Source organism: Salvelinus fontinalis, chromosome 4 (assembly GCF_029448725.1).
Source record: "Salvelinus fontinalis isolate EN_2023a chromosome 4, ASM2944872v1, whole genome shotgun sequence".
Lineage (NCBI taxonomy): Eukaryota > Metazoa > Chordata > Actinopteri > Salmoniformes > Salmonidae > Salvelinus > Salvelinus fontinalis.
The window spans coordinates 40,942,820-40,969,898 of NC_074668.1; the positions used below are offsets into that span (position 1 = coordinate 40,942,820).

The 27,079-nt window shown below is 45.9% G+C and overlaps 1 protein-coding gene across 3 annotated transcripts in view; it reads left to right on the forward strand.

Moving 5' to 3' along the window:
* The window catches only part of LOC129853774 (tenascin-like), a 118,186-nt gene that overhangs the window by 43,796 nt on the left and 47,311 nt on the right, over positions 1–27,079 (forward strand). For 2 of the 3 annotated variants that reach the window (XM_055920162.1, XM_055920164.1), the window contains exon 1: positions 19,558–19,972. The exons of the other annotated variant lie outside the window; for it this stretch is intronic. The gene's annotated coding sequence lies outside the window, so the exon portion shown is untranslated. Of the gene's footprint in view, positions 1–19,557; positions 19,973–27,079 lie in introns of those variants that run through there. 3 annotated transcript variants of the gene reach the window in all.

Genomic DNA, 27,079 nt, shown 5'->3' on the forward strand with positions numbered 1-27,079 from the left:
TTCCATAGTCCAATTAAAACATTGCCCTTTGAAATATCAGCAGTTTGGGGTCAGGGTTGGTTCATAGTTTCCCTGGGTGCAGGTTAAATCCGTTCCATAGGCTCCATTAGTGGAGAGGAATCAGCCCGTTTAAAGTCCCCCAATAAAGTTCTCATTCAGTAACCCTATCTGTGCTCCATAGACCCCTCTATTCACTGTTGAGCCCTTTGTCGGAAGCCAGTCAGGAGGAAATGGTTTACTTGTCTCTACATGTTCTGTTTGTTTATAGGGAGATGTGTTGGCACTCAGTCCCTGATGTTTAAAATGAGCCATATCTGAGCCAATAGAAAAACATACAGAGCTGAGAGAGATAAATATATCGAGAGGCATATTCAGCTGTTAATGTTTTAACAGGCTCTACCTTTCAATCACCCTGAACTGGAAAATGAAATGTAGGCCTTACGTCAGATTGTGTTAAACTGGTCTTCGTTTTCTTCTCTTTATACAAGGGATGGACAGGGAAATGATTTAGTAATACAACCTACCAACATTTAAACATATCCATAGCCAGGGTTGGGTAGGTTACTTTCTAAATGTAATCTGTTACTGTTACCCGTCTAAAATTGTAATCAGTAATGTAATCTGATTACACTCTGTTACTTTTAGATTACTTTCCCCTTAAGAGGCATTACAAGAAGACAAAAATGTATGTTACCAATTGAACGACATCTATTGCAGGATAAATCACTGTTAAGGTTTACGTAGCTGGCCATACATGGATGTTACATTTTACTTTATGGGTTGGTTATGTAGGCTTCTTCTAACTCATCGTTTTCTACTACATATAATAATACAATTAAATTATATCTTTACGTTAAAAACCAAACTATATCAGAATTCCAGTCATTCCAATAAATGTTGTATGCCTTGATCTTCAAGAATAGGACTTGGAAATATGGAAGTATTGTCACGCCCTGGCCTTAGTATTCTTTGTTTTCTTTATGTTTTTTAGTTAGGTCAGGGTGTGACATGGGGAAGGTATGTGTTTTGTAATGTCTAGGGGTGTTGTATGTGTATGGGGCAGAGTAGAGTAGTGTTGTCTAGTTATGTCTATGGCTGCCGAGATTGGTTCTCAATCAGAGACAGCTGTCATTTATTGTCTCTGATTGGGAGCCATATTTAAGGCAGCCATAGGCAGTAGGCTTTTGTGGGGTGTTGTCTATGTTGAATGTTTGTTGCTTGTCTGTGCACTTACGTTATTTAGCGTCACAGTGTTTTGTTAGTTTGTGTATAGTGTTTGTTTTGTGTTTTTTCTCTCTTCCAAAATAAAGAGATGTATTTTGCACACGCTGCGCCTTGGTCCTCTCTCTCTCACGAAGACGATCGTGACAAGTATAGATTAGACAAATTGTTTTACCTGAGCATGACCCCAAAACTAAGGACTTTGTCACAGGCTGTTTCATTTGAGAGTTGTTTCCTTAGGTTACCGCTGGAGGGCACCTTGTTTTCTAGTTTCCAGGTTACCTTGATTATTTCTTATTGGTTTCACCTGTGTTTAATTACCTTCTTTGTTCACCTGGTTGCCTGGTTATTTAGGTTCCTCAGTTGGCCTGTATCATTGTTTTGGTCTCATGTTTTTTTTGTGTGCTCTTGTGCTGTTGCCTTGTTTCTTTTAAGACTTTAAGTAAAAGTTCTGGATTTACCCATACCTCTGCTTGATGTGTTGCTCTGCGCCTTGGTTCGAGTTCGTACAAGCATTACCGTCACATGACTTATTAGCCAGCCCTACTCTGTTGTTTATGATTTTGTTGTCATGGAGGACTGATTGGGCTCATTGATTCAGGTTGAAAATAAATGCTGCGCTCATGGAATGGCATGCTTTGAGCACTACTGAAAAGTGCTATTTACATATGCTGCATTTGCTACAGGCCTATTTTTTACCATTTTGTTGGTGTCACGGCTCCTCCTCTGCAGTGCAGGGGGCGGTTCCTCCTGCAGGCAGAGGAGGGTCGTTAAGTGATTGGAGCCACCTGGGCTCAGGGTATAAAACTGCTTACTAATCACCTCTCCCTGTCTTGCTCTCTCTCTCTCTCTGCTCCTCCAGGTATGCTCATGATTTGTTTGTTCCTTTTTAGTTTTGCATAGTTTTCACTCAGTCATGTTCACACACACATATTCATGCACCCATGCACTTTACATACACCTTACATTATGATACATCCACACCTCATTCCTATTTCTTAGTTTAAGTTAATAGTTTGTTTAATAATAAAGAACACTTTTGAATTGGCCTATACCTGTTGTTCGTGTCCCCTCATTTTTGTCACAGGCTATGAGCCGGCTTGTGACATTGGTGACACTTTGATATCTTGATAATATGCAGCTGCTTAAAGGGCAAATTCACAGATGAAACAATAACAAAACGGTTGCCCCGCCTCTGTTTTGGTAAAAAGCTGAGGGATTGGACTAGAGAAATGTAACCACTCTCAGATTAATAGACAGAGCTATGGATGCAAGGACTGACCATCCATGATATCAACATTATTGTTTTAATGTTATGAGGCTGTACAGTGTTTGTTAACATTTACAATGTTTACATATATATATAAAATGTATAAGTCCAAAAATGGATGTCGCACCTACAGATTGCCCTGTTAAGTCTATCAGAAGTGTACAAGTTTGAGCATGTGTCCATTGAGCCTCTTGATTTTTTTTAAATATATCAGTATGAATTAGATTGAGCAATAAAAGCCCCACTTTTATCCCATAGGCTTGGATCTGCACTATGCAGCTGTTGCAAGAGCGCATTTTTCACTGGCTGTCCACTGGTTTCAAAAACAATGATTGATAGGCAGCTTAAACTTCTTGAATTCAACCATTATTGGGTTCAACTACACATTTAGATTTGTGAACAGCCATCCACAACAACCACAATCCGTAAGGGTGAGCAGCAATGAGAGAGCAGCAGTGTCATTCACATCAATGCGTTATGTACATATCAATAATAAGCGATATCCGTATCGCCGTAGACTACACCACTACTGTCATCCTTACCACCAAGCAAAAGCCTATTCCTGCTCGTTTCCAGGATCCATCAAACGCATTTGGTGTGTCATCATGGTGGTCAGATGCTCTCAGGTGGAACAAACTTAAACTTGTGCCTTTTTCAATGCTGATTTGAATGTCATTGAGAAAACAGAAGTGTCAAAGATTTTTTTTCCGCAAACATCCTTTCTGAATTTTAAAGTAATCATCTAGTTTTTCAAAAGTATCGGTAATCTGATTACAATATTTTTGCTGGTAACGTAACGGATTACAGTTACCGTTTTTTTTGTAATGGATTACATGTAATCCGTCACTCCTCAACTCTGTCCATAGCAAATGGGAAGAAAATTACACTGACATTAAATGAAAATGTAGCAGTTTTTGTTGATTTCATGCATTATACACTACATGACCAAAAGCATGTGGACATTTCTGTATAGACCTCGCTTTATGCACGGGGGCATTGTCATGCTGAAACAGGAACGGGCCTTCGCCAAAACTGTTGCCACAAAATTGGAAGCACAAAATAGTCTCGAATGTCATTGTATGCTGTGGCGTTAGATTTCCCTTCACTGGAACTAAAGGGCCTAGCCCGAACCATGATAAACCACCCCAGACCATTATTCGGGCAGGTAGCGTTCTCCTGGCATCCGCCAAACCCAGATTTGTCCGTCGGACTGCCAGATGGTGAAGCGTGATTCATCACTCCATATAACGCCTATTGAGATTACATGGCTGTGTGCTTGATTGTATACACCTGTCAACAATGGCTGTGGCTGAAATAGCAGAATCCACTAATTTTAAGTGGTGTCCACATACTTTTGTACATATAGTGTATGTATTAGCTTCATGCATGTCAGCCAGTCATGAAAGTGTCCTGAGCCCTGAGATGTTTATCAGCAGTTGTGTAATGAAAAGTAGAGGTCAGTAATCCACTGTAGACTAAGGTTGCAAAATGCAGGGAACTTTCAATAAATTCCCTGGAATTTCCTGAAATCCCGGATGGAAGATTCCCTGCAACCAGGATTTCTGTAAAACCAGATAATTTATTGAAAGTTCATGGAATTTTGCAAACCTACTGTAGGCCAGGGGTTTGCGGAGTAGTTGGATTTTTAAAAATATTGTAATGGATATGGGCAATTGTCCTCACTGGATTATGACCATCAGTGATTGTGTAAAAAAAATTTTTTTGGGGTGCCAGCGCACATCTTTCTATCAAGTGTGAGGTGCTACGTGGTCTAAATAACTCAACTGGCTAGTTTCCCTGTCTGTAAAGAGAAGGGCGGGCTGTACATTGATCCTGCTGCTCTGATTGGATAGAGTGAAGCTGTATTTCTCCATCCACTTGCTTTGCTTCCTCCACCCGATCACTTCACCTTGCATTTTTTTGGTCGGATCATTTAGACCAGTGGTTCCCAACCTTTTTCGGTTAGTGTACCACGAACTGAATTTTTGTCTGTCCGGAGTACCCCTGAAGTACCCCCTCATTAGCATTTTACCACTAAGTCCATGGTATCATGAGTCTTCTGAAGTTTTTTATTTCGTTTTTTTATTTAACCTTCACTTAACCAGGTAGGCCAGTTGAGAACAAGTTCTCATTTACAACTGTGACCTGGCCAAGATAAAGCAAAGCAGTGAGACACAAACAACAACACAGAGGTACACATAAACAAATGTACAGTCAATAACACAATAGAAAAATATATGTACAGTGTGTACAAATGCAGAAGAGTAGGGAGGTACGGCAATAAATAGGCCATAGAGGCGAAATAAGATGATGCAGATGATGAATGTGCAAGTAGAGATACTGGGGTGCAAAAGAGCAAGAAGATAAATAACAATATGGGGATGAGGTAGTTGGGTGTGCTATTTACAGATTGGCTGTGTACAGGTACAGTGATCGGTAAGCTGCTCTGAGCTGATGCTTAAAGTTAGAGAGGGAGATATAAGACTCCAGCTTCAGTGATTTTTGCAATTCGTTCAAGTCATTGGCAGTAGAGAACTGGAAGGAAAGGCGGCCAAAGGAAGTGTTGACTGGGGATGACCAGTGAAATATACCTCCTAGAGCGTGTGATACGGGTGGGTGTTGCTATGGTGACCAGTGAGCTGAGATAAGGCGAGGCTTTACCTAGCAAAGACTTATAGATGACCTGGAGCCAGTGGGTTTGGCGACGAATATGTAGCGAGGGCCAGCCAACGAGAGCATACAGGTCGCAGTGGTGGGTAGTATATGGGGATTTGGTGACAAAACGGAGGGCACTGTGATAGACTACATCCAATTTGCTAGGTAGAGTGTTGGAGGCTATTTTGTAAATGACATCGCCAAAGTCAAGGATCGGTATGATAGTCAGTTTTATGAGGGTATGTTTGGCAGCATGAGTGAAGGAGGCTTTGTTGCGAAATAGGAAGCCGATTCTAGATTTAATTTTGGATTGGAGATGCTTAATGTGAGTCTGGAGGGAGAGTTTAGAGTCTATCCAGACACCTAGGTATTTGTAGTTGTCCACATATTCTAAGTCAGAACCGTCCAGAGTAGTGATGCTAGTCGGGCGGGCGGGTGTGGGCAGCAATCGGTTGAAGAGCATGCATTTAGTTTTACTAGCATTTAATTGCACTTGGAGGCCATGGAAGGAGTGTTGTATGCCATTGAAGCTCGTTTGGAGGTTTGTTAATTAACACAGTGTCCAAAGAAGGGCCAGATGTATACAAAATGGTGTCGTCTGCGTAGAGGTGGATCAGAGCACCACCAGCAGCAAGAGCACCATCATTGATATATACAGAGAAAAGAGTCAGCCTGACAATTGAAACCTGTGGCACCCCCACAGAGACTGCCAGAGGTCCGGACAACAGGCCCTCTGATTTGACACACTGAATTCTATCTGAGAAGTAGTTGGTCAACCAGGCGAGGCAGTCATTTCAGAAACCAAGGCTATTGAGTCTGCCGATAAGAATGCGGTTATTGACAGAGTCGAAAGCCTTGGCCAGGTCGATGAAGACGGCTGCACAGTACTGTCGTTTATCGAAGGGGGTTATGCTATCGTTTAGGACCTTGAGCGTGGCTGAGGTGCACCCATGACCAGCTCGGAAACCAGATTGCATAGTGGAGACAAGTACGGTGGGATTCAAAATGGTCGGTGATCTGTTTGTTAACTTGGCGTTCGAAGACTTTAGAAAGGCAGGGCAGGATGGATATAGGTCTATAACAGTTTGGGTCTAGAGTGTCTCTCCCTTTGAAGAGGGGGATGACCGTGGCAGCGTTCCAATCTTTGGGAATCTCAGACGATACGAAAGAGAGGTTGAACAGGCTAGTAATAGGGATTGCAACAATTTTAGGCGGATAATTTTAGAAAGAGAGTGTCCAGATTGCCTAGCCCAGCTGATTTGTAGGGATTCAGATTTTGCAGCTTTTTCAGAACATCAGCTGTCTGGATTTGGGTGAAGGAGAAGCAGGGGCTTGGGCAAGTTGCTGCAGGGGGTGCAGAGCTGTTGGCCGGGGTAGGGGTAACCAGGTGGAAAGCATGGCCAGCTGTAGAAAAATGTTTATTGAAATGATCGATTATCATAGATTTATCGGTGGTGACAGTGTTTTCCTAGCCTCAGTGCAGTGGGCAGCTGGGAGGAGGTGCTCTTATTCTCCATGGACTTTACAGTGTCCCAAAACTTTTTGGAATTAGTGCTACAAGATGAAAATTTCTGTTTGAAAAAGCTAGCCTTTCCTTTCCTAACAGACTGTGTATATTGGTTCCTGACTTCACTGAACAGTTGCATATCGCGGGGGCTATTTGATGCTAATGCAGAACGCCACAGGATGTTTTTGTGCTGGTCAAGGGCTGTCAAGTCTGGGGTGAACCAAGGGCTATATCTGTTCTTAGTTCTACATTTTTTAAATGGGGCATGATTATTTAAGATGGTGAGGAAGGCACTTTAAAACAGCAACCAGGCATCCTCTACTGAAGGGATAAGGTCAATATCCTTCCAGGATACCCGGGCCTGGTTAATTAGAAAGGCCTGCTCGCTGAAGTGTTTTAGGGAGCGTTTGACAGTGATAAGGGGTGGTCGTTTGACCGCAGACCCATTATGGATGCAGGCAATGAGGCAGTGATCGCTGTGATCCTGGTTGAAGACAGCAGATGTGTATTTAGAGGGCAGGTTGGTCAGCATGATATCAAAGAGGGTGCCCATGGTTTCGGATTTGGGGTTGTACCTGGTAGGTTCCTTGATAATTTGTGTGAGATTGAGGGCATCTAGTTTAGATTGTAGGACAGCCGGGGTGTTAAGCATATCCCAGTTTAGGTCACCCAACAGTACAAACTCTGAAGATAGATGGGGGGGAAATCAATTCCCATATGGTGTCCAGGGCACAGCTGGGAGCTGAGGGGGGTCTATAACTAGCGGCAACAGTGAAGGACTTATTTCTTGAGAGATGGATTTTTAAAAGTAGAAGCTCGAACTGTTTGGGCACAGACCTGGATAGTATGACAGAACTCTGCAGGCTATCTCTACAGTACATTGTAACTCCGCCCCCTTTAGCAGTTCTATCTTAACTGAAAATGTTGTAATTGTGGATGGAAATTTCAGAATTTTTGGTGGCCTTCCTAATCCAGGATTCAGACACGGCTAGAACATCAGGGTTGGCGGAGTGTACTAAAGCAGTGAATAAAGCAAACTTAGGGAGGAGGCTTCTGATGTTAACATGCATGAACCCAAGGCTTTTACAGTTACAGAAGTCAACAAATGAGAGCGCCTGGGGACACACAGGGCCTGGGTTAACCTCTACATCACCAGAGGAACAGAGTAGGAGTAGGATGAGGGTACGGCTAAAGGCTATAAGAACTGGTCATCTAGTGCGTTCGGAACAGAGAATAAAAAGAGCAGATTTCTGGGCATGGTAGGATAGATTCAGGGCATAATGTACAGACAAAGGTATGGTAGGCTGCGAGTACAGTGGAGGTAAACCTAGGCATTGAGTGATGATGAGAGAGGTTTTGCCTCTAGAGGCACCAGTTAAGCTAGGTGCGGTCTCCGCATGTGTGGGGGGTGTGGCAAAGGAACTATCTGAGGCATGTTGAGCGGGACTAGGGGTTCTGAAGTAAAATAAAACAACGAGAGCTACCCTCAACAACAGTATACAAGGCATATTGACATTAGAGAGAGGCATATAAGCAATCACAGTTGTTGATTGGGAGAGCAAAGACAACAACGGGTAAGACAACAATGGGTAATCAGCTAAGACAACAACAACGGACAAATGACGATGAATGGGCAGAGAGGGTTAGTTAGCTACACACAAGGCCTGAGTTCGAGGCTGGGGCCGACAGATAAACAAAACAAAGTACTGTGTTAATGAACAGTCCAGCAGGCATCAGCTGTGTAGCCGAGTGATCAAAGGGTCCAATGAGCAGCAATAGATGAAACAGGGAGACGTTCGGTAGTCGTTACTACGCTAGGCGAGCGGGAGACACGGCGTTCAGGAAGCTAGCTGGCCGGGGCTAGCAGAAGGGTCTTCACCGATATCCATGACGGAGAGGCCGGTTGAGAGCACATCGGCCGAATTACGTCAGCAGACCAGTCATGATGGATCGGTGGGGCTCCGTGTCAACTAAGGGTCCAGGTCAATTGGCAAGAGAGGTATTGTAGTTGGTGTACTTTGTTTACTAGCTGGGAGATGGGCCTAGCTCGAGATTAGCTCGAGGCTAACTGGTACTTGCTTCTGGACAAGAGCATTAGCCACAATAGCCACTCGGTAGCAGCTAGCAAGCTGCGATGATCCGGTGGAATGTAGTAGTGATGTAGTGGAAAAAAGCAGTCCGATATTGGCTCAGTGTTCTGTCACTCATGGGGACACTACGTCACCTCGGGGGAAAAACTAACTCAGACTGGGAAAATACGTTTTGAATGGTCATCCAACTCGGAATTCCAAGTTGGGAACTCTGACTCTTTCTAGAGCTCCGACCTGAAGATCACTGACGTCATGATCCAACCTTGTTTTTTTTCAAAGTTTCCAGTTGTCTTGAAAGAATTGTAAATCCAGAGATTGACAGACTTTAATGACAAAGTTTGATGAGAAAATTTGCCCAAAATGGACCACCGCGCCACCTTCCTGTTCAAGTGAGCAAAGCACAACAAGGTGAGACCAAAAATGTCTTGTATGCTGCTGCATAAATTGTGTAAAATTCTAGGGAGATATGTATACTGTAGCTAAGAAATGAATACTAAGTGTATGTTGTGTAGTAAGCTGTTAGTAGCCCATGTGCCTCAACCTAATAACTTGGTCCATTTCCCCCTCATAATTTAGCCTACTGTTCTGACTTTGTGGGGAACATTTAGCCTTCAGTATAGCCTGTTTTAGAGAAATGTCATCATCGAATATTGTAAGAGCTTTCATTGTCTGCTTATATGCCCCCTTTATCATACGGTTCTGACTTGGTGTACAGGAAGAATACTGTAAGAACGGCATATGTTCTGAATTCTGTCACTGTACATTTCAAAAGTGCTTGTAACGTGTACGCTGAGAGTCGGGAAGCAAGTTCAGGGAGTGAGTGTTTTAATAAATAAATGGAACATAATACAAAAAATGAAACTCGAACAGCACATGAAACAGAAACAATTCCTTCCTGGGGAAGGAGCCAAAGGGAGTGACATATATAGGGAAGGTTATCAAGGAGGTGATGGAGTCCAGGTGAGTGTCATAATGCGTGTAACGATGGTGACAGGTGTGCGCCATAACGAGCAGCCTGGTGACCTAGAGGCCGAAGAGGGAGCACACTTGACAGTACCCTCTCTCTGTCACGTTCGGCTCCAGCCGCAGGACAACAACCACAGGGATGATCCCGGGGATCAGGAGCGGACCGGTCGCCTCCGCTGAGATGCAGAAACCTGATGAACCGGCTGAGGAGTGAGAGCCTGATGAGCCAGCTGAGACCTCCCCAGTTGCCTCGGTCGAAGCACGGGAACCTGTTCACCCAGCTGAGGCATGGGAGCCTATCGAGCCAGCTGAGGCATGGGAACCTATCGATTCCACTGAGGTATGGAAACCCTTCAAGCTAGCTGGGGCAGGGGAAGCTGTCGTACCCACCAAGGCATGGGAATCCGACAAACCGGCTGAAGCCTCCCAGGTATCTCCGGTTCTGACACCCGGACCCGACATCACCTCCAAAACAAAAACAAACAAAAAAAACACTCCCTGATGCTTCCCTTGGGTGAGGCGTCATTCTGTAACATGTGTGCTGAGAGTCGGGAAGCAAGTTCAGGGAGTGAGTGTTTTAATAAATAAATGGAACATAATACAAAACAAGAAACACTGACAGCACACAGACAAGAAACAGAAACAATATCGCCTGGGGAAGGAACCAAAGGGAGTGACATATTTAGGGAAGGTTATCAAGGAAGTGATGGAGTCCAGGGGAGTGTCATAATGCGCGTAACGATGGTGACAGGTGTGCACCGTAACGAGCAGCCTGGTGACCTAGAGGCCGGAGAGGGAGCACACTTGACAGTGCTGAACAAATAGTTATATTGACTACGTCTGTCCTAGCTCACTCATTAATGTCTTCATCGAAATTACAGATTGCCTCTTAGGCCGGGAGAGTGTTGGAAATAATTTTCAAATACTGGGAAGAACTATTATTATTTATAAAGGATGTAAAAAAAATAACAGACTTGTTGACTTAATGTGTGAGGTGAAGAAAAAAATGAATGAGAAGCTCAGCTTATTAGTGGTGAACTTGGTGAGGTAAGACAATCCAAAATCAGACATTCCAAATGGCACTTTCCTACATATGCACGCAGCAGGCCAGGTAGGACCTACTACTATGTGTGCTCAGGTTCGTGAGCTCCCTCTGTATGTTCCTAGAGAGAAACCAGACACATGCTCATTGGTCACATGGAGTACTCTATACAAAGACAATGAAAAAATTGTCAAAACTCGTAAGTGATGGTTGTGAAATAAAGCAAAACTTGTTTCTCACAAGCGTAGCAGGTTGTGAACTCAAAGTTTCCACTACGATAATGAGAACGGTAGGCTAAATGACTGTAATTAATACATGCATTAACAGAAATTAATGTAACCAGATAATGGATCAGAAATGGTACATTTACTAGGCCTGCTGGTGACATATGTAATGGGGAATTGTCACGTTCCTGACCTGTTTTCCTTTGTTATGTATTTGTTTTAGTTGGTCAGGGCGTGAGTTGGGTGGGTTAGTCTATGTTTTCTATTTCTATGTGGGGTTTTGTGTTCGAGACAGGTGAGAATTAGAGACAGGTGTGTATCGTTTGTCTCTGATTGAGAGTCATACTAAGGCAGCCAGGGTTTCACTGGTGTTTTGTGGGTGTTTGTTTCCTGTGTCAGTGTTTGGGCCACACAGGACTGTTTGAGGTTAGTCACGTTTGTTGTTTTGTATTTTGTAGTGTTTTCTTGTTATTTACATTAAACATGTACAATTACCAATCCGCATCTTGGTCCGATCCATGCTCCTCCTCGTCTGAGGAGGAGAACGACATTGACAATCATTACAGAAACACCCACCACAACAGGACCAAGCGGATTGAGGAAGGAAGGAAGGAACTAAAGCAATGGAGAGAAGAGGAATGGACTTGGGAGGAGATCCTGGACGGCAAAGGACCCTGGACTCAGCCAGGGGAATATCGCCGTCCCAAAGCGGAGCTGGAGGCAGCGAATGCGGAGAGGCGGTTTTATGAGGAAAAGGCAAGGCAGAGTGGCTGGAAGCCCGAGAGGCTCACCCAAAAATTTCTTGGGGGGGGGGGGGGGCTAAAGGGGAGTGTGGCGAAGCCGGGTTGGATACCTGAGCCAACTCCCCGGGCTTGCCGTGGAGTGAGAGGGCGTCGTACTGGTCAGACACCGTGTTATGCGGTAAAGCGCACGGTGTCCCCAGTACGCGTGCTTAGCCCAGTGCGGGCTATTCCACCTTGCCGCACTGGGAGGGCTAGGTTGGGCATCGAGCCGGATGCCATGAAGCCGGCTCAACGTATCTGGCCTCCAGTACGTCTTCTCGGGCCGGTGTACATGGCACCAGCCTTACAGGTGGTGTCCCCGGTTTGCCTGCATAGCCCAGTGCGGGCTATTCCACTTCGCCGCACTGGCAGGGCTACGGGGACCATTCAACCTGGTAGGGTTGGGGAGGCTCGGTGCTCAAGAGCACGTGTCCTCCTTCACGGTCCGGTATATCCGGCGCCACCTTCCCGCCCCAGCCCAGTACCACCAGTGCCTACACCACGCACCAGGCTTCCAGTGCATCTCCAGAGCCCTGTTCCTCCTCCCCGCACTCGCCCTGAGGTGCGTGCCCTCAGCCCGGTACCTCCAGTTCCGGCACCACGCATCAGGCCGATTGTGCGTCTCAGCCGGCCAGAGTCTGCTGTCTGCCCAGCGGTGCCTGAACTGCCCGGCTGCCCAACGCCGTCTGAGCCATCCGTCTGTCCAACGCCGTCTGAGCCATCCGTCTGCCCAACGCCGTCTGAGCCATCCGTCTGCCCAACGCCGTCTGAGCCATCCGTCTGCCCAACGCCGTCTGAGCCATCCGTCTGCCCAACGCCGTCTGAGCCATCCGTCTGCCCAACGCCGTCTGAGCCATCCGTCTGCCCAACGCCGTCTGAGCCATCCGTCTGCCCAACGCCGTCTGAGCCATCCGTCTGCCCAACGCCGTCTGAGCCATCCGTCTGCCCAACGCCGTCTGAGCCATCCGTCTGCCCAACGCCGTCTGAGCCATCCGTCTGCCCAACGCCGTCTGAGCCATCCGTCTGCCCAACGCCGTCTGAGCCATCCGTCTGCCCAACGCCGTCTGAGCCGCCCGTCTGTCCCGAGCCGTCTGAGCCGCCCGTCTGTCCCGAGCCGTCTGAGCCGCCCGTCTGTCCCGAGCCGCCAGAGACGCCCGTCTGTCCAGAGACGCCAGCCAGTCAGGAGCCGCCAGAGACGCCAGCCAGTCAGGAGCCGCCAGAGACGCCAGCCAGTCAGGAGCCGCCGGAGACGCCAGCCAGTCAGGAGCTGCCGGAGACGCCAGCCAGTCAGGAGCTGCCGGAGACGCCAGCCAGTCAGGAGCTGCCGGAGACGCCAGCCAGTCAGGAGCTGCCGGAGACGCCAGCCAGTCAGGAGCTGCCGGAGACGCCAGCCAGTCAGGAGCTGCCGGAGACGCCAGCCAGTCAGGAGCTGCCGGAGACGCCAGCCAGTCAGGAGCTGCCGGAGACGCCAGCCAGTCAGGAGCTGCCGGAGACGCCAGCCAGTCAGGAGCTGCCAGAGACGCCAGCCAGTCAGGAGCTGCCAGAGACGCCAGCCAGTCAGGAGCTGCCAGAGACGCCAGCCAGTCAGGAGCTGCCAGAGACGCCAGCCAGTCAGGAGCTGCCAGAGACGCCAGCCAGTCAGGAGCTGCCAGAGACGCCAGCCAGTCAGGAGCTGCCAGAGACGCCAGCCAGTCAGGAGCTGCCAGAGACGCCACTCAGTCAGGAGCTGCCAGAGACGCCACTCAGTCCGGAGACGCCACTCAGTCCGGAGACGCTGCCCCTTATCCCGGAGCCGCTGCCCCTTATCCCGGAGCCGCTGCCCCTTATCCCGGAGCCGCTGCCCCTTATCCCGGAGCCGCTGCCCCTTATCCCGGAGCCGCTGCCCCTTATCCCGGAGCCGCTGCCCCTTATCCCGGAGCCGCTGCCCCTTATCCCGGAGCCGCTGCCCCTTATCCCGGAGCCGCTGCCCCTTATCCCGGTGCTGCCCCTTATCCCGATGCTGCCCCTTCATTTAGGTGGGTTTAGTTGGAGGGTGGTCATTGGGGGGGGATACGGAAGCGGGGAGTGACTATGGTGGGGACCTCGCCCAGCGCCAGAGCCGCCACCGTGGACAGACGCCCACCCAGACCCTCCCCTAGACTTTGTGCTGGTGCGCCCGGAGTTCGCACCTTAAGGGGGGGGTTCTGTCACGTTCCTGACCTGTTTTCCTTTGTTATGTATTTGTTTTAGTTGGTCAGGGCGTGAGTTGGGTGGGTTAGTCTATGTTTTCTATTTCTATGTGGGGTTTTGTGTTCGGCCTGGTATGATTCTCAATTAGAGACAGGTGTGTATCGTTTGTCTCTGATTGAGAGTCATACTAAGGCAGCCAGGGTTTCACTGGTGTTTTGTGGGTGTTTGTTTCCTGTGTCAGTGTTTGGGCCACACAGGACTGTTTGAGGTTAGTCACGTTGTTTTGTATTTTGTAGTGTTTTCTTGTTATTTACATTAAACATGTACAATTACCAATCCGCATCTTGGTCCGATCCATGCTCCTCCTCGTCTGAGGAGGAGAACGACATTGACAATCATTACAGGAATTGATAAAAAGATATACAATCAAAGGGCAAACAATTCACAAAATGAATGCGCAAGAATTGGCGGGAATCAGCTGAGCGGATTCTGGAGAGCCACATGCCATGTCTTCTCCACACACCCCTCCCCTTCTTCTTGTTTCAACATTTTTATATTATACTCAAGAAACATTATCTTAACACATATTTCAGATGCTTTTCACGGACAGCCACAACTTAATCAGCTAGGACTCACACGCTCTGCCCAAAACGCTCTACCCAAAACGCTCTGCCTACAAACTTGTGATTTGAAACAATCCACAGCTATTTTTTTAAAGAACCTAGTTATCCTTTGTCATGCTCTCTTTAGACTGCAGTAATTATATAATTTTGGCAAAACATCAATTCACTTTAGGGGAAGCCAGCATCCGAACAATGCACTGTGTAATCACCAACTTTCCTTTCCAATTCGCAAGAGGCTGAAACCAGAGATCTGTATATAACGATGAGATGTTCATGTCTCCGCCCTAACAATAGGAGTTGTTGTCCCAAAGTCGGGAAGGCAGGCTACAAGCTTAGGTCTGCATAATATGCCCATAAAAACACATTGGTCGTATTCTGGACAGATTTTTGGCAAGAGTGGAACCTCTTGCTCGCTCTCTGCTGAAACTATCACTGGAGAAAGCATCCGAGCAAGCCGAAACAGCGCCCATCTGTCTTACTATACACTACCAGTCAAAGTTTGGACACACCTACCCATTCAAGGATTTTTCTTTATTTTGACTATTTTCTACATTGTAGAATAATAGTGAAGAAATCAAACCTATGAAATAACACATATGGAATCATGTAGGAACCACAAAAGGGTTAAACAAATCAAAATATATTTTCTATTTGAGATTCTTCAAAGTAGCTACCCTTTGCCTTGATGACAGCTTTGCACACTCTTGGTGTTCTCTCAACCAGCTTCACGAGGTACATTTTTGTGGTTACTACGTGATTCCATATGTGTTATTTCATAGTTTTGATAACTTCACTATTATTCTTCAATGTAGAAAATAGTCAAAATTAAGAAGAACCCTTGAATGAGTAGTTGTGTCCAAAAGTTTGATTGGTACTCTATGTACCACATGTATGTATCTGATCCTGTCTGGCCAGAAAGAGTATGTCATGCCATACTCTTTTCATGCAGATACATGATCTACACATGCTACGGAGCGCTGTCTGTCTCACTCGGATGCTTCATCTGAGATTGATGCGTCTTTCTTTAGGCGCTCATCTCGGTCAAATAAATTAGAAACATTTCAATATTTTATTTGGATGGGCAAGGAGGTACGGTTGGGCTCCCTTAGGCCTGCCCATAACGCCGGCCCCGACACAGTCACACACACATCCCTCTGCACACTGCTCCTAATCTGCAGATTTTTTGGTTTATGAATGTGCCAACATCTAGCCTGTTTGGGCATATTAAAACACGCCCGTGTCATCCGATCCAATACGACTATCAACGGTCATTCTACGGAGTACGATAACGAATTTGAGTAGCCTGTGGCCAGGTCGGCACACCCCTACTGTAGACACAGTGCCAACTGTGGCAACACAAAAGGTGGGAGGTCCTTGCTTACTGGGGTCACACAGAGGCTGTAAACTCACAAGGTGCTGTCATTGTGTTGGGAAAAGTACAGGCGTTTTACAAGGCTGATCACAACTAAGTGTGTGTACGCTTGTGTGGTCCACAGCATCAGACTTCCAGGATTCCAACAATGTAGATAAGACGATACTCAATATCGACGTTGACAGGGGCTCTCTGTTTGAACATGTACTTTCCTTGTGTGTTGATCATCCCATTTTTCACACGTAAGAATGCTCATGAATAAGTATTGTCTAATTGGTTCCATTTGTATATTTCCGTCATTTCTGCAATATTTGGTTTGCCAAATGTTCATCGTTTATAGAGATTGAAGAACCATAGAACAATGAAAGGGGAAGAAAGGATCCTCTGTCCTCTAGCTCACGGTGTGGCCCTGCTTGAGCCTATCCTGGGGCCATGTCTCTTCTCTCTCTGGGTTATGAATTATGGATTCCTTCTAATAGGCTGTTTCTCCCTTGTTTAACTTACTGCAGCCACAGGCTTATTGTGCTGATGTCTGATTTTAATGGCACACTCACTTCACCCAAGCTGAGCACTCTCCACTTACAGATCCACTAGCACATCCCTTGCCTCCCAATGCTGTGTTATTGTCTCACTACTGCATTAAGCAGCATGAGTTCCTGTTAGACTGGAGGATCTACAGGACTTCTCCGCTCCTTGCTGCTCTTGCTACTGTCCAAGTTGATCTTCCCTGAGGATTTAACCCACACCATGCCAGCTAGCGGCTAGTGCATAACAGATGAAGGACAGACATAAGGAGGGAGGCAAAGTGACCAGGCCCCATTATTACCTGGGAATTCAATTTTAATGAGGTAAACAGGTTTTTCCAGGTCATCTGCACCTTCAGTGGGTGGTGTGTCTGCCCCATCAGCTGCCTTATTGCTGCCTGCCTGCCTCCACTACAGTACCTCACTGCCTTGACACACAGAATTGCTGCAGGGGTTCCATCTTATAATTAGGTCTCACTGTCATTGACAGAAAGTGTCTCACTTCCCGCCGAGTCCTTTTCCTCGCCTTCAAGTCGAGTGCCACCAATTATACAGTGGCAAGAAGACCTTATTAAATATGCTCCAGGCAACCCTTGCCTTAGTTTTTCTTCTCACTCTCGCCAGATTATGTTTTCTGTCAGCTAACATTAGACTGAAGGCTAGCTAGCTGCTCCACCACAAATGAGTGACTAGAGCGCTGTATTGATTTCATTCTAATTTGCTGCTTAGAAATGAGAAACAATTCCTTTGGCTGGCTTGTGTACTAGCAAGTTATTCAACGTCGATCTGGAGAGAGATGTACTAGCTGGCCATTTTCATGCTGTGGTCATGGCTAAAAGGGATCCAGCATTTGTCAAATGAACGTCAGATTTCACTTTTAGCATAGCAGGATAGGAGAATTAACGTAGCAGGTTAGGAGAATCAACGTTAGCAGGTTAGGAGAATTAACGTAGCAGGTTAGGAGAATCAAAGTTAGCAGGTTAGGAGAATTAACGTAGCAGGTTAGGAGAATTAACGTACCAAGTTCGGAGAATTAGCCTAGCAGGTTCGGAGAAATAACATAGCAGGTTTGGAGAATGAATGTAGCAGTGATAAACATCAGACATGTACAGTACATTTAAATGCCAATCTAAATCAGAACATCCTTCTGCACCTAATGGAAAAAAATGTGTCTCCCTTGAGCCAGTGTCTGGTTCCGGATAGCTACGAGAATGGATGACAGGGAAGGATACGCTCTCACACACACACGTCAGCAGGGAAATCAAACTCTGCTCCATGCATTTTGTGAAAAGTCAGTAGACAGAGGTAGGAGTAGAAGCATGACAAACAGGGAGTAGTCAAGCTCCCACTGCAATTCCCTGTGAATCTTCCCTCTCCTCCCTGACTGCGCTGCGGTGAAAGAGAGAGAGAAGTGGAGAGTGCGACAGGAAGGTGAGAAGAGGAACAGATGGAGAGTCGCAGTACGTGTTCCACAGGAACGTAGGGTCTCTCTGCGTGTACAGACATACTCATTTAAAACAGGTGCTATACTTAGACATGGCTCCACAGCCTCTTTTCATCCTATAGTTAATGATGGCGTTGATTATAACCTAAGCATGGATTGTTAACACAACTAGAAATCTATAGACTAGATCCTCTTTCCCTTTTACCCTCAGGGGAGCCAAAGCAAAATTAATCAGGCCACTCGAGTCATGGAATATGCTTTATTACCCAACGGCCAAGCTACATACAGTATGTGCCATTGTGTTTTGTATGGGTTTAGGGGGATATTTTCTATCTGACTGGTCACTGGCTCTCAATAACACAGAGGGGATCATGTCCCCTGCTGAGAAAACCTCTCTCTCTGTCTCCCCTCACCACACACCGCTACGTCCCTTGCCTCACACACCAGGCATACTTATCACTGCTTATGCATCCCAAACGGCACCCTATTCCCTATATAGTGCACTTCTTTTGAACAGAGACACATGGGCCCTGCTCAAAAGTAATACACTATTAAGGTAATAGGGTGCTGTTTGGGACACACCCTGTGTTATTCAGCCACAGAGAGGAAGGAAGACATGGAAAGTGTTTCCATTTTCAGATTGTTTTATACAGAGAACATCCAGAGACTGGCACCATTAGAATATGCCACATTTTGACAAGGTTTTTCTGTCACAGCAGCTCTGTTTCATGATATATTGAGGAGAAGAAAGCTAATGGGGGTTGATAAAAACGTTTGTCAAAGGGTTTCTTGAAACGTTCCACAAGGTAAGCCCCCCCCCATGCACCACGACCATCATCAGCACCATTGCCTTTGTAGCCCTCGATTAGTCAGCAGGCCGGGTCACTCCATTCTCCATGCTGGATCCTCTGGCTCTTCTGAAATATCTTTGATGCACATCCCCTTTTGAAGTCCCTGGGAATTAGGGGACACTGCCTGTGAGCAGTATGGCTTTGGCTCTGGCTGGGTCCTGTCTCGTCCTTGTTGGTTGTTCCTGTGTTTATTTGAAGTGGGGCTGTCTGTTTACACTAAATGCTCAGTGCAGCACAGCTCACGGCTGGTAATTGCTACCAGCATCCACTGGGTTCTGCTCTACTGGCGTACTTGTAGTGGATCCTAAAGAGGGAAGTGTTACATTCACCCCAGACCTGGTGTGTAGACCAGAGAGATGGAGGTTCCTGTGGGTCCTGGTAGTGCACTATAAAGGGAATAGGGTGGCATTTGGTACGCAGGCCGTATCTAAACACACACTAATCAAGGGCTGTGTGGTTGGTGGAGCGCTGTATGGAGAGCAGGCTCGCTCTATTCTGTATGATGTCATGTATGAGGTTTCAGTCTCCTGGTATACTTGGGGAAGGTAGTCGATGAGAAGGGATAGGAGGACAAAGATCTGATTGGCATCATCATAATCATCATTACCATCATTACCATCACCACCACCATTATTATCATCATCATAAAGCAGAGGCAGTCACTAGCTGCTTTTCTCTTTTATATTCAAGTCTAAAATTGTATATTAATGTGGCCCTGCATTCACTCATTTTTTTTTTCATTGGCTGCTTTACTTTGTGGCTAATATGCCCCCCCCCTCCCCCCGTCTACTTCGTCTACTCCGTCCCTTTCTCTTTCTCCCTCTCTGTACTGTGAGCGAGCAGGAGCCAGCCTTGAGGCATCCCATTTCAACTCCTCAGCTTCCAGTAAGAGGGGTGGGGGGGTATTTAAGAGCGCTAGGTAGGAGTGGGGTCTGACCGCAGAGTCTACTGTTTAAGAGAAAGGGAATTCTCCCTCCGTCTCTCTTTCACTCAGTCCCTAGATCTCCTGGCTGCTCTCTCTCTTTCTCCCCTCTCACTGGCTACAGCATCAGCAGGCTGGCTCTCTAGGTGGCAGGAATAGAGTGACTGAGAGAAAGAGAGGAAAATGACATAACTGTCATTGATTTAGAAGGCAAAGACACAGACCCACAAGAACATTTGTTTTATTTGAGCCCAACTCTCTACTACATTGATTTAGCTCCAGTGGAGAGATTCTGTGAATTCAGTAGAAGGTAAGCTGCTCCTGTCTTTACCTGTCTGCAACAAGCTCTGTTTGAAATAGAATGAATGCTGATGTCTAGATGTTGTGTAATCAGATCATTTAAGGCTATTGTTAGTGTGACTGTGGATTTGTATTAATATTATCAAATTGGAAAATACTATCAATTTAATGAGTTTGGTTTCTAAGTTTTCCCAGGAAATGATCTATTTATTGCAAAATATGTAGATATCAATGTATAGATACATCAGAGAAATTGCTGCTTATTGTCATAACATATTTTGAAATAGTAAACTGTGGATTGCAATTAGATTGATTTCATCAATCGAAGTGGGATCGTTTATTGCTTACCGTCATTGCTATTTAACAAGCAGACACTTCTGAGACCGGCAAGGTTTTGTTCCATAATTACTGACAGTAAATGGACTGTACATGTTCAAAGGTGCCCATTACAGTTTATGAAGGATGTTGTTCACCACATTTTTGACATGCTTCTACTATTTAGCTCTTACCTAATCTCCTCCACCACCCGGCTCTCTCTCTTTAGAGCCCGAGGATGAGGTTAGCGCTTACCTGAACAGAGGAAAATGTGTAAATTAAGGGATCCAAGACATCAGCTAAGTACTGAATAATTCTGCAAGGTGTTGTGTTCAGTGACGGTCGGCTCGGGTTGTGTTAGGAGTACAGATAGGGGGGTGTGGTTGTTTCCATGGGTGCTGCCTGCTGCAGCCTGCCAGATCTGAGTCTGTCCAGCCCTCTGTAAATCTACTAAATGTGTGCCAACAGACAGCGGGCTTCTGTAGCCCGGAAGACAGACAGATGCTGTGCATTAGAGTTGCTCTCTGTACTCTCGCCCTGTTCTCTCTACTCTCTCTGCTCTCTCTACTCTCTCTGCTCTCTCTACTCTCTCTGCTCTCTCTGCTCTCTCTGCTCTCTCTGCTCTTTCTCCTTTCTCCAGGTTCTCTCACTGTACGGTCGGTACGCAGTACAAGCTGGCAGCTCCGCCGACTCCCTCCCTCCCTCTAGCCTATAGCAATGTACTGTTCACGCTGTTCAGCGCGTGTGTGTGTGTGCACGTGGTCCTCACTCCTCACAGATGTCATATATCAGCACGCTCAGAGAGAGAAATTAGGGATGTAAGGAGCTTATTGGGGGGTTTGTCGATAACGTCCCACAAAGAGATTACACCCCTGTGACTGTGATGACTGAGAGTGGAGGAGAGGATGGGTATGGGGTTGTGTTTGTGTGTGTGTGCGTGCGTGCGTGCGTGCGTGTGTGTTTACGCTGTGTGTGGAGATATTTGTGTGGTGTGCTCTGTGTATTTTGGGGCGCTGTGTGTGTGTATATGTATGGAGATGTGGGTTGCAGTGAAGGAGGAGACCCACAGGATACCAGGGTTGTGTCTGTTGGATGGTAATTGCGACATTAGGGGGAGATACAATGTAATACTTACACCTCATCTAGTCTTTTAAACATGTTGGGTAAATAATGCTCGAAGCAGGCTCAACCCATGCAACACAACGATATTCAGTACCTAATTGGCCGATATTGAACTTTTCCCACACACGATTCCAATGCTTGTGGGATTATTTTTGACATGACTTATCTTGGTTTATTTGCGTGGGTTTCATTCTATCGCTGTGAGCTAAGACATATGGCACTTTAATGTAGGTTTTCCTCTGTCAACCACTTTCTCATGTACTTGACGTGTGTACAGCCAGTGTCAGATCGGTCGTGTTTTAGTGCCGACCGCTTGCCTTCGGTGGTTGCTCAGGCTTGGGGTGGGAATGTTTTATGACGCTATTGCTATGTGCAGAGGGAGGATCCATTGACAGTGACACCCAGTGCCAGAGATGAGTGGGGAAATGTCCTTTGTTTGGACAGCTGTATCCTCGAACACCCCACGCTTGAGAATCGACGGAGATGTTAACTGCTTTTACACGTTCACCCACTTAGCTCCTCTGGTGGTGATTGTGGTATTCATAATGACCTGAAGAGGTTTGTCTGTACATGCTCATGAGGAGAGGGAAGGATAGCAAATGAGTTGAGTTTGGATGAGTCTCAGGACCAAATGGTGATTTTTTTTTTGCTGGACAAAACAACTGCAATCTCTATTTTAAACCCCCCCCTCCCCCTCCCCTCCCCCCAGTGCCTCGCTCTCTATTTCTCTTTCTCTCGCTCCCTCTGTCCCTGTCTCTCTTCCGTCTCTCTCTCGCCCTCTGTGTCTCTTTGCACAGTCATTGCTCTCACTGTGTGACCGTATGACATAATTACATTTCTGCATATGTCTCATTGATTGAATTTAATGATGTTAAGTAATTACTAGATAATGACCTGCTGTGGTTCATTTAGACTATTCCAGGTTGGTAAATGTGTGTTTGTATTTCTGATAAGGAAGTTGTGCATATCACCTTGTATATCCCAGCCGCTGGCAGTAGGGCATGTCTGTCTGCCAGATGTTAGCCTACCTACAACACAGAGATTTAATCAGATCCCAGTACCTTGGAACACAAAGCCCACAATGTGGAGCTTGACTGCAAGACCAAAACCTTTCTGGAGTGAAGAAGTAACTGTTTGTGCTTGTAGTAGTTTGAGTTCCTGTGACTCATGAAATCCCACCATTGACAATGAATGAATACCATCAATCTATCTCTTTGAGAGGACCTATTTGCTTCATGTACACACGGACTAAGCCTTCAATCCAGTAAATTGACCTCTGTAGTATCATGCTTTGTATTTGTGCTTTGTTTTCATGTTATATTTGCTGAACACATTTGAGAGTGACACATACGCATGTATTAAGCCTTATAAAAGGCCTCTTTCCTATGTCACTCCCAGAATTGGCCCCTGATGGTTACGACCCCTCTGAGACAAAAAGCTCCCGACAGATTAGTCATCACCACGGGAACAAAGACACAAAGATTCTCTCAAAAGAATCCAATGTCTTAAAGTGCAGAAATCCCAGATGGTTTTTAATGCTCCTCTGATGCTAATGTGTGAGCTGAGTGGAGGGGAAGCACTGGCAGACGGTTTGTGCGTCCCACATGACACCCTATTCCCTAAATAGTGCACTACTGTTGACCAGAGCCCTGGGACACAGCCTGTCTGTGTTCCGGGGCCTCTGTGTTACCAACACAGTCGCTGCATTGGAGGCGTCCAAGAGATGAACACGTGGCTAATAACACGGCTGTGACTCTTTGCCTTCACCAATGACCCCACATATTGGAATGCACCCACCATAGCATAATCTTCCCGGGGTGGGGTTATATAGCTCATACAAGTGTGTGAATGGATGGTAGTACTTCCCATTAGGACACGCGACACACTTTCAACCCTTATCGACATGCAGACAAGGACAAACAGATGTCCTCATATCACAGCCAACATTCCTGCCTCGATTTCCGAGTGGGAAAACCTCTCCTTCCTGTTAGAGAAAAGGGTTGGAGAAAGTCATAAAACCTCTCAATGCTGTGAAGAATCTCCCTCTTTTCAGTCCTGAAAAGATAGTCTACAGTACTTTGGATGTCTTTGAATAACCTGAACATCCCTTCCATTAATTTGCAAGTGAATGAAGAGAGCATCATGGAAATGCACAACCTTTTATTACTCTATACCTTTTCATCGAGTTGTCTGCTGTACATTGTTAACACATTTGCCATATTGGAAATACTGGACTGCTGCCAGTGCAGCTTATGAGGAAGGAACTAGGACCAAGGACAGAGGAAGTTGTCCTCTCCTCTGTCTGAGAGCAGCACCACGAGACGCTCCCCAGACGACATGGTGCTCCCTCTCCAGGACAAGGAATTCTCTGTCCACAGTTGATAGATAGTTTCCTCTCCCAAGTAAACATGAACACCCAGATTGCTCCTGCCTTGTGCCTACCACAGACCAGGAAGTAGAAAGTTATTGGTCTATAAAGCCACTAAAGAGCCGAGCTGAGGTATTTTCTGTCTTCATGTCTGTGAAGGAATTGGATCATGCTGTCCGATTTCTTCCCCCTTCACTCGTGTCTGATCCTAGTGTCACTTTTGTATGTGTAGGCAATTAAGTAAAAAATCACTCTCTAGAGGTAACTAATATGAAACCCACACAGCTCCTAGGTCTCTTGTTATAGTACTGCAATCAGATCTCAGTCGAGTTCGTCTTGCAGCTAGATTTGGTGACCTGAGACGGAAGGTGTCGGTTACTTGGAAAGTTTATCAGCCAGCCTCAATAAGATACCTTTTCACCGCATTACGACATAGTTGGAATACAGTTCAACACAAGCAGACTTTTATTGTAATTGTTCAAACTAAGGGAAAGGAAGTGGGATGAATGAACGGAGGGTTAGGTTGTTAAGACCGTCTAGAAGAATGAGTGATCAGATGTTCTGTAAAGGCAGCAGATGAGGTTAGACTAATAAACAGGAGGTCACCAGTCCTTAACATGTAAAAAAGAGCTCATGAACAATGTCTAGTATCTATCCTCTCCAGCTGGACTGGGCTATAAGAGCGGCGTGAGACAGACCTACTGTACGTTGGGCCATGCAGCAGTAAAGAATATTGATGGGCTCACTGTCCAGAGATGAGTGAAATCTTGACATCATAAAATGGAATTGAGTCTTCAGTTATCTGCCAAGGCATTCCCCTCCCATGTGCATTCACAGTATCATACTTTGTCTTTGTATCTCAATGTCAGATTTGGAAATGGCTTTTCTGTTAAATAAATGTGTGTTTATATTTGTAACAGTCAGATAAGGTAGGAGGGCTCCGGAGCAACCTTGTGGTTCCGTCAGGGTGATACTGTTCACCCTTGGCAAAGTGATCTCACTGCAGTGTATTGGCTTCGTCCCAAATGGCACCCTATTCCCTATATAGTGCAGTGCTTTTGACCGGGCCCCATAGGGCTCTAGTCAAAGTAGTGGACTATATAGGGAATCGGGTGCCATTTGGGACGTAGCATAGTGCTGCGAGATAAGTGTTTGTGCTGGTATCACAGTCCTCCACCCCCGGCCTGTCTTATCAGACGTGAACACACCAACCCCCCACTCCCGCGCTATGTGTGCCATCAGATACACCAGGGTCACGGAGGACCAATAACATGGGCCTTAATTTATATGAAACCAAACCAATTCATCCCAAGAAAAAAAAACAGACTATATTTCAATTTAATTTTCATTTTGTGTAATTTTATGCTTTTCCCATAAGAGGGAAATTGATAAGCTATATGCCAACAGGAGAAGTAATCAAAACATTGCAGCGCATAATTGATTTCATATTCTCGCTTCTTGGAGTGTTTTCCCCTTACTTTTGAAAGCCAGCATATTAAAAGAGAGTCGCCTACAATTTAAATTTTCTTAAAGTTAATCTTGTGGGATTTAATTGCATTTCTGCAATTATTCAACTAAAGTTGTCACCATGTAAATTTACACAGTAGGGAAATACTGTGACTTGTCCAACAGCCAGACATGATAACCAGCCAGGGTCAGTTTCTGTGTTGTGATCCACCAGGCCTTTCATCTGTAACAATGGAAGTGTATTTTGTGTGTTTATTATGACTGCTCAAAACAATCCAATCAGCGAACCCAAACTTGACCTGCCACGACCGACTGCCCTTTGAAGGGTGTCCAGGCCAGACAAAATAAATGGCTAAGGGGCGTCGGCGTCCAGTCGTCCACTAGCAGACTAGACTAAGGGGGCTTGTTTGGAGGCAGTGGACTGTGTTACAGGGTGCGTCCCAAATGGCACCCTATTCCCTATGTAGTACACTACTTTCGACCAACTCCAATAGGGCTCTGTTTAAAACTAGAGCACCATATAGGGAATTAGGTGCCATTTGAGGCTCCTATAGGGTTGTAGGTCATGAGCACAGTCAGTCCCATCAGTTAACCTCATCCCTCTAAGGCAAGGGGGGGCAAAGTACGGCACTTTAATCCAGCACGCAATACATTTACAAAAAAAGAATAATAAAAAACAAATTATACCTTTTTTCTCCCAATTTCATGGTAACCAATTGGTAGTTATAGTCAGTGCCTTGGACCGCTGCACCACTCGAAGGCCCCGGCAAATTGATTTTAACAAACAAATTGGTCCCCCCAAAAATGCGTCCCTCCGTTGAATTTCAAAATCCCGATGTGGCCCTCGAGTGAAAAAATTTGCCCAGCCCTGCTCTACAGTATGCGGTGCCTTCCTCCCCTCCCTTTGGACAGATAAGATGAGATTGATTGACTGCTTCGTCTGCTGTGTAATCAAATATGAATTCCTGGGGCATCCTCAACCCTGTGCAACATCCGCACAGGTCGTGCACTGTATGATAGGTTGAGACAGAGAGGACAGAGTCTTCCAATGTTGCAAGGTGATAACTTTAAAAAACCCATTTTGAGGAGCAGCAACAACGCAACAGAGGGCTGAAGTTTACAATCGATCCCATGTCTCTCTCTTTGCAGTCAATCCATGTTATGAGTTGTCCTGGAAATACATTTTTGTGTTTGATGATTATAACTCACAGCCATAGTGCTGTCCTCAGCTACTCTCTCTTTCTCTCTCTCTCTCTCTCTCTCTCTCTCTCTCGCTCTCTCTCTCTCTCTCTCTCTCTCTCTCTGATTGTGACCTTGGTGGGGATTGAAACAAATCAATACTTTAACTGCTCCCGAAGAGGACATAAGTAGAACCCCTTTCAACTTGCAGGCGTTTGATTATGATTTATGTGCATATAAATCATTTCAATATCAGCCAGTGGGACCCCGCCTTATTGAGGAGCTTCTCTTCAGAGATGAATCTTGACATGTGATGAGAGAGTTACTTATTAGCCGATTTATTTTTGGCTTTGCAATGAAAGGATGCTCTTAGTTTGGTATGTTTTATTTTTGTTTGACGGAGCAACATTTCCTGGTCATTGAGCCTGGTCCATCCACCCAGACATTTTGTATGGCGTCTGTCAAGGTGAAAAGATCCTCCAGACAATAACTTTTCATTCATCTCCTCACGAGCGACCCAGATTAAAGAAGAGTGTGTGGCAAAGAAGGAAAGCTCGTTGTTGTCATGGGTGACCTACAAAACTAGGGCAAGCTTGACGACTTCTACAGAAATGAAAAGAAAAGCATGCTTTTCCACATTCCCCTGTTTAACATACTGGGGATGTA